An 8,265-nucleotide genomic window follows, 5' to 3' on the forward strand; every position below is an offset into this window, starting at 1 on the left:
ACATTTCTAGGAGAGAAGAGAGAAATCAGTTGCCAGAGAGACCTTTCATTTTCCACTGGATATTTAATTCCAGGAGGTCCCTTCTCTCCTCTTGTGAGGTCTTGACTCCTTGTGACCCTTTCCCTAGAAGCAGTGAGGGCCTGGGACTTTACAATTGTGCCCAGTGTTTCTCTAGGTCACTCTTTCATCTCCAATGTTAATTCATTCAAGAAGATTAATGGGATACCTACTTTATACTAAGTAGAGTTCTAAGTGCTGGAGAGTTACCGAGAAAAAACATAGAGTCCTAGACCCTACCCTCACAGAACCTACCTTCTCAGGGGCTTAGGCACTCCCATTCACGCTCCTTTTACAGCAAAGCTACTTGAAAGAATTGCTTCTACTTGCTGTCTGTACTGTCTCATCTCACTTTCTCTTCAAGCCTTTATCTCACAGATCCCCTAACACGGCACTTGTGCAGACAACAAATGATCAACATGTTGCTTAATCCAGGTCTCATGTCTGTCTTCAACTTCAGCGGCCTTTCTGCAATACGCAGCTCTCGGATGTGCTGCCTCCTTCCCATAACGCTTTCTTCGCTGAAATTCTGTAACATCATAGTCTCTTGATTATTCCTTTGACCTCCAAATGCAGGAGTTTCTCAGGCGTTAGTCCTGGAGCCTCTTTGCTTTAATCTCTGCTCTTGCTGTTCTCTGGGAGTCTCTGTCCAATGTCCATCCATCCCAGTGGCCTTAAATGCCAACTATAAACTCTCGAATGTCTATCTCTAGCTCAGATCTCTTCAGGCTCCTGCCAGAAATTTTCTCAGCTCCCACTTTTCTGGGAAACCTAATTCTATCTCTGCCTCCATCCCTTTATCTTGATGAGAAATATTTGACCTAACACAAGCTAGTTGACACACTCCATTTTTTAGGTCACCAACATTTCTTCTAGGGGAGGCATGTGACTCAGGCCACCGCAGTTAGAATGAACTCCAGGACCTTTTCTTGCCTAGGAGTTCACTACTGCTGATGTTTCTTCCTGCTCTACAGATGCGATGCATAGACATGAAACTAGCCAGTACAGCAGCCGTGCTGCTCCATTCCAGATGTATTACCCTTCTTCCTGTTCTTTGAATAAGCTGTTTTCAGCTTTAAGGCATTTGCATTTATTGTCTCTTTCCAAAATCATGTTCCTGTAAGAAACATTGTGTGGCTGTATACTTTCCGTTATTCAAGTCTGAACTCAAGACCTTCCCTTTCGTATACAAATTAGCTAGCATCTCTCTACCACCATCTCAAACAATATCCTGTTATTCTGCTTTATTTTCCACAAGCCATGGTAATTATAGAAAATTACCATGTTTATTTGTTGATTGTTTATCTTCTTTGATCCCAGACTTCATTTTCAATTTCACAGTGGCAGAAATAAATCTATTCTCTTTACCATTGTATTACTATAACCTGTTAGGTTGTCCATAAGTGCTTGTGGGATAAATGAGTAAATATACAAATGGCGCAGACCTAGCACATTTATCAAGGGAGAGACAAAGGGTTTGAGGCCATCACTAATTTTAATAAGGACAGCAGCAATGGAATCTCAGAGAACAATGGCAAGAAAAAAACTGTGCTGAGAAATTACAACTCCATCTCTTCATTCCCCCCACCAGCAAATGCACTTAGTCCATGAATGCAAACAAATCTCCATTTCTGACAGAAGCCACTCTTTAAGCACTTACTGTTAGGATGTGATTGAAGATACTGCTCACTATGGTCCATCTTGTCCTCCTTATGAGGTGACCCAAAAGCAATTACTTTCTCATATCACTGGAAATAGTTGTGCTTCCATGAACAGCGGGTCGATTTTTATCTTTTGAAACCTGGAAATCTCACAATGCGGTATTTCCCCTACTACTGGCTCCTAAAAATCCCAAGCTAAACTGAAAGTTCAGGGTTGCACAGCATGCATTGTATGTGCTAACTTATCCACCCCCCTTTTTCTTTCATTCTACTGCATCCCTGACACCTCATTCTTTTAAAAGTCCAGTTGTATTGCAAGTGTTTTACATTTTTATGATTTCACTTAAAGCAATGGGAAGTATAAAACTAAAATAATTGTCTAACTGTCTCTTTAGGATGCTCAGCTGTTGTTAGGACAGGAATCCCTTGGAAATGTAGCAAGTGGATGAATTGGGAGTTTCCAGTGGCCTGTATCTAGCATGGGGTCTTGAAATCTTTATTACACAAAGGCTGTTTCTAAGAGCACACTATTTTTCCTTTCTGTGAAGAGGGAGTATGAACTTCTGCCAGGCGCTAAGGGGCATCCCTAGCTAGCTGCCTCAATACCCATCCGGCCACCAGACACTGGCAACAGTTCCTTCTCCACTCCATCCCACCACAAGATGGCAAAGCAAGGCAGACTCCATTCTGTAGGCCATGAGGAGCTACTGAAGAGTTTTAGGAAGAGTTATCCTAAGACACCCTACTCTGTCAGCAATGTTAGGAGCAAATTAGGGAGGAAGAGAGTGAAAATCAGGGTGATTTACCAGAAAGCTACTGCAATGAGGCAGGTTAGAATTAATAAGGCCTGTATCAGTCAAGGTTTAGCAAGGGAGACAGAAGCCACTTTAATTTTCTATAAAAGGATAAATGTAATGCAGGGAACTGGTTACAGAGCAGATGGAATTACTGAGCAGCCACATAACAAAAGATGAGTCAACCCAGCAGGAAACTGCACCACCCCTAGGCTGAAGAAACAGAAAATGGGACCTGGGAGACAACCATATGGTCAGCTCTGAAGCTCAGGAGAGAGGTTAGACTGGAGGGTGGGTGGATGCTATTAGCCAGGGAGTGTACGGTGACAGTGAGGAAAGGATGGGAGGGTCTGAGTCACAGGCCAGCGAAGCACCTCTACTTAGTGACTGGATGGAGGAAGCTAAGACTTCCAGAAAGTTACCTTTCAGGACTCCATTTCTCAAGGCTGTCGGGAAAGCTCCCTGAGGCCACCGAAGCATCCCGAGTAAAGGGCCCAGTGTGATAGCTTGCAGTGTTTGATAAAGGGGGCTTTCTGCTGGGAAAACCAAAGCTGTCCTGGAACCTCCTAAGACATTCTCCTCTCAGTCATCTCTGGGGTTGTGGGTACCGAAGTGTCTCTTCCTGGCTGCTGAGCTGTGATCACCAGTGGAGCTGACCCTGGACAGGTGGCGAGAGGCTGGTAGGACAGTTGACATGGACAATGATGTAGAAGGAAGGGAAACCCGAGAAGGGTGGCATCCTCTCAGAAGCACACCTGGGCATATGAAGCCACAGAAAGCAGTAACACTTTGGGAAGAATCCAGATCTAGCAAGCTTCAGCAGTGCAGCTTTGCCTCTGATGGATTTGCTGGTAGTCTAGGGCAAGACTGTTATCTTTGTTTCTCAGTTTTGTCCTTCATATAGCAAGACCCCAAAGGCCCCTCATGGCCCTTACCAGTGCCCTCCCCGCACCATTCACAAGTGTGCCTTGGTCTCTATAGCATTCCTTACAAAGATGACAGAGGATCCATAGCGGCCCAAGAGCAAGGCTCCAGCGGGCCCAGCTGGGCCACTAAGCCAGTTGTGGGAAGGGTCTCACCATACAGCAGAAGCAGTGCAGTCCCGGGCACTTACCTTGTAGAAGACATTTTACCACCTTGTTGTCCTGGATTCTGACTCACAAAAGGGGAAACAAAGAACCTCCTTCTGTTTTCCTCCTAAAGTTAGAACAAAGACTTGGTGCAACAGTGTAATACGAAGGGCCTTGGGAAACCATAAGTGGTTTCAGTGCGTGAATCCCTTTAAATGTGTGAATTCCTCTTTGGGACGCAGTTTTAGCCAGAGAGCATTTCAAAGGTTATAGAGTAAAACGATGAGACTGTCACCCATAAGGGCCCCATCACCCTGTGTGCCTAATCCCCATAGTACTCGGGCAGGGTGACTGTGGCTGAGTTGCAGTGTGGCAAAGCACAAGACTCTCATCTGGCAGCGGCCTCTTTCATTGGGCTTACTTACCAAATGTTTTATCTGCAACATTCTGGAATCCAGACTGTGTCTACAGGGTGCCAAAAGGCCTGTCTCTTGTGCCTCCCACGTGGCATCTGGATGAGGAAATAAAGGATTGACGCCTTTGCTCTTGATGTGCTTTTCTTCAGGAAAACATTGGTACCCAAGTCCATGTGGCTGCACGCAAAGCAGGCCGAGCGCTCTGCTTCCGCAATGGAGCAGCACTTGGAGCATGATGGGTAAGCAGCTGGGATTTGGGTGAGATTGCAGCTTCCCCAGTCATGACTGCAGAGAAAGGATGGGTCACCAAGCTAAGCCTGGGGAGGTGAGGGAAGCGGAGCTAGATTTGGGGCCAAGTGGGGCACAAGATAGGGAAACAGCGTGGGACCAGGCGAGCAAGAGGGCCTTCTCTGGTCCTGCCGATACAGTTTGCCCCTTGGTCTGCCTGCATGTACAGTGCTGGCCTCTGCCTATGCCTGCTGCCTTGCTGTGGAAGGGGCAGTACTCATGGCAGATGCAGCCTTCTGCTCACCTCAGGTCACGCTATTGAAAGGATGGTTTAACTGCAAAAGAGAAGGAAGCAACTTTGGGGAATGGTGGATATGTTTTGTGCCTCAATTCTGGTTAGGAGTTTTTAAGGATAATATATTTGTCAAAACTTTGAACTGTCTCTCAGTAGTTCCAAGAAAAAGTAAATAGAAAATCCTGAAAGATATAGATGACCTGAAGAGCACCATTAACCACTTTAATCTAATGAAGATGCACCCAGCAATCAAAGGATAAATCTTCCTCTCAAGTGTACATGAAATATTTTTCAGGGAAGCACTTATTCTGAGTCATAAGACAAAATTTACACACTGAAAAGAATAGAAATAATAGAAGTATGTTTTCAGGACGTAATGTAACTCCACTAAAACTCAAAATTGGAAGTTAACTATACAACAACCAAATATCGGAAATTTAAAAATGTGTACATAAATGAGTTAAAGAGTGACATGAGAAATTTTAAAACACATTAAATTAAATGACAGTTAAATATATGTATATTACCTATTGGAATTTGATTCAGCTAATCTAGTTGTTGGGGAAATTTTATAGTATATTTAAATATTTATATTGGAAAATAATATCTAAAATCCATAATTTAAGCTCCCAACCTTAGAAGGTAAAGGAAGAGCAAGGTTTTTGCTGGGATGCCCTTGTGGTGGTCTTTTGACCCTTACTGCTGTCTGGGGTGCCTGGAAGGAGACACGGAGATCGCAGAAGGGCCCTGGCTTGCAGGAGGGATGTGAACAGTGGCTTCAGGAGAATGGCACAGTCTGAGGACAGGGGAGGAGTCTTGATGGGGGAATTCCAGGGGCAGAAGAGGCAAAGCTTATGTGGTTCTATTCACCTTGGCTTTGGGCCTGGGTTGAGGAAAGGCCTTGCTCTTCTCCCTCCATTGGGTGTTTGGGATAACTTGTTCAATATCTGTATTGGATTCTGGTGGCTCCTTGTCCATCTTTGCAGAGTCTGTTTTCCCAGTGGTTTACCAGAGGCCTCCTGACCTACCTTCACCCACCCTTCCCCAGAACAATGAGAGGTCAGGGCTCATGCTTTGTTAGGTAAGTATGCCCCACCCGAAACCCATCCAGCCCTAGGGTGGAGAGGCTTAGATATCACAGAGCACCATCTGGACAGGGTCTATGAGGAAAGGGGATCTGGAAAGGAAAGCAAGATGATCTGGTCTGAAAAAGGAGGAGTTTTCTTAGCACCTCTTAAGAGCTTTCTAAATTGACCTGCCACCTCTCCTCATCTCCCTAAACCTTATTTTCGTGGATGATATAGCAGGGAGAGGTTGTTCCTTCCACATTTTTCCCAAAGACACCTCATTCAGTGGTGCATTGTGTCCTCTCCTTCTTCCACAATTGCCTAGTTCACAGGGCATACCTGAAACCCCTCCATGCTACCTTTGTCGCATGTCAGTCCATGTGGGGATGTGGAACATCTCACTTCCTTCCCACAAATTCTTCCATGCTTCTTGAAATCAAACCATGTACTGGTTACTACCAAGGAACATTTCTATCTCACCTCCTCTTCCCAGTGTTCCCTTAGGATCCTCTCGCTTGGTGTGTTTTATGATTGAAATCACTGACTTCATCCTGCCAAGAATGCAGCGAAAAAATATGTTCTAAAGTGTAGAACACCTAGTCTTGTTTACAATATAAAGAGCCTGCTTGTCCCAATAGGTGTAGTACTTAGACTTGTGTTTTACAGCTTAGGAGAGATGGGGCAAGTATTCATGTGTTGGAAATTGTGCAGAATTTTTGCCTGTAGGGAAACAATTCGAGGAACCTGGTTTCCATGGTTGCTTGACTAATGTACACCATAAGACTGATGATTTCACAGAGCAAGGTGGGGTTTGGTGAATTACTCAGCATTGTTCTCAAGGTTATTTTCAGCATAACAAATTTTTAGAAAAGGCCTCCAGTTTGAAAAGGGAGAAGTAAAACTTTATTTACTGAGAATAGAAAAATTTGTGCCTAAAAGTTTAAAAATTGCTTCTTGAACTAATACTTGAGTTTAGCATTGTTACAAGATAGAAGAGCATTATAGTTGCATATTTATATTAGCAATAAGCAATTGGAAATTGAAATAAAATAGTACAATTTAAAGTAAGATGACAAAGTATGAATTAGAAGGGAGAAATCTGAAAAAAGGTATAAAAGATCTATACATTAAAAACTGTAAAACATTGAAAAGATTAGTTAATGAAGATCTAAATAAACAAAGACATAAACTTTTATTACTGAGAAGTTTGAATATTGCTACAATGTCAATTCTTCCCAAATATGTAAAAGATTTTTTAAATAGAAATTGCAAGGATAACTCTAACATTCACATAAAAATTCAAAGAACCTAGAATAGTCAATGAATGCTTAAACGTAGAACAAAGATGGAGGAGTTACCCTACTTTGAGGGTTATAAACTAACAACAATTGACACAATGGAATAACTGTAGAAATGTGTCAGTGTACAGAATGAAGTCTGGGAATAGATCCACATGTATCTGCACATGCAAACAACTAACTGTGGTAAAGATGCTGATGAAGAGTATAGGAGAGAGAGGAGAATTTGAAAAAATTAGATATCCATATGTAAGGAGTAAACCTCACTCCATACTATAGCTGTCTAGATCCATATCCATCTATATAGATGTAGGTATCTTTCTATTTCTTGCTCCAGTAAGAGAGAAGTAAAAACAGTAAAAGAGGTATTTTAGACTCAGATCATGTCATTGTGGCCTCTGGGACATCTGAAAACTGTAGAGCAGGCCAGCTGGTCAGAAATTCACAAAGCATTTCTTTTCCTTAAAATATGTTATTTTATTTTTGTTTAATGTGTATAAATTGTATACATTGTGGGAGGGATTCAGTGTGATATTTCATCACATGGATATAGTGCGCACTAACCAAACCCAGCCTTGCTTTATCCACTCTCCCCCAGGCCCTTCCCAACCTTTGCTAATCACTGTTGTACATTCAGATGGACTGTTCTGAAGCTTCCACATATGAGCAAGAACAGACAGTACCTGCCCTTATGTGCCTGGCTTATTTCACTTAACATAATGATCTCGAGCTCCATCCACTTTTCTTCAAATGACAGGATTTCATTCATCCTTGTGGAGAAACAATTTCTACTGTGTATATATACCTCATTTTCCTTTCCCATTAACCCTTCAATGAGAACCTAGGTTAATTCCATATCTTAGCTTATTGTAAATAGCACCACAGTAAATACCACGATAAAGGGTGTGTTAAGTATGTATTTGGTATTCTGATTAATTTCTTTTGGATATGTAATCAGGAATGGGATAGCTATTTTAGAACTATTTTTATTTTTTAAGAACTTCTGTACTATTTTCCACAATGGTTATACTAATTTATATTCTCACCAACAGTGTATGAGAGTTTCTTTTCCTCCACATTTTCACCATCATTTCGTTATTATTTTGCCTTTTGATAACAGCCATTTTAACTAGGGTGACACGGTATCATACTGTAGTTTTAACTTGCATAAGCATTTTTATGTTATATTTTGTAACAAATTTGTAACAATTTTGTAACAAATTTTCTTCTCCAGGAAACCTCAGAGCTTGCTCTTAAGGACTTCAACTGATCAGATGAGGCCCACCCACAATTCAGAAGCACATTTGTTTTACTGAAAATCAACTACATGCAGATGTTCATCACATCTACAAAATACCTCCACAGCAACATCTACATAT

Source organism: Chinchilla lanigera, unplaced genomic scaffold, assembly GCF_000276665.1.
Source record: "Chinchilla lanigera isolate Chin_1 unplaced genomic scaffold, ChiLan1.0 scaffold00097, whole genome shotgun sequence".
NCBI lineage: Eukaryota > Metazoa > Chordata > Mammalia > Rodentia > Chinchillidae > Chinchilla > Chinchilla lanigera.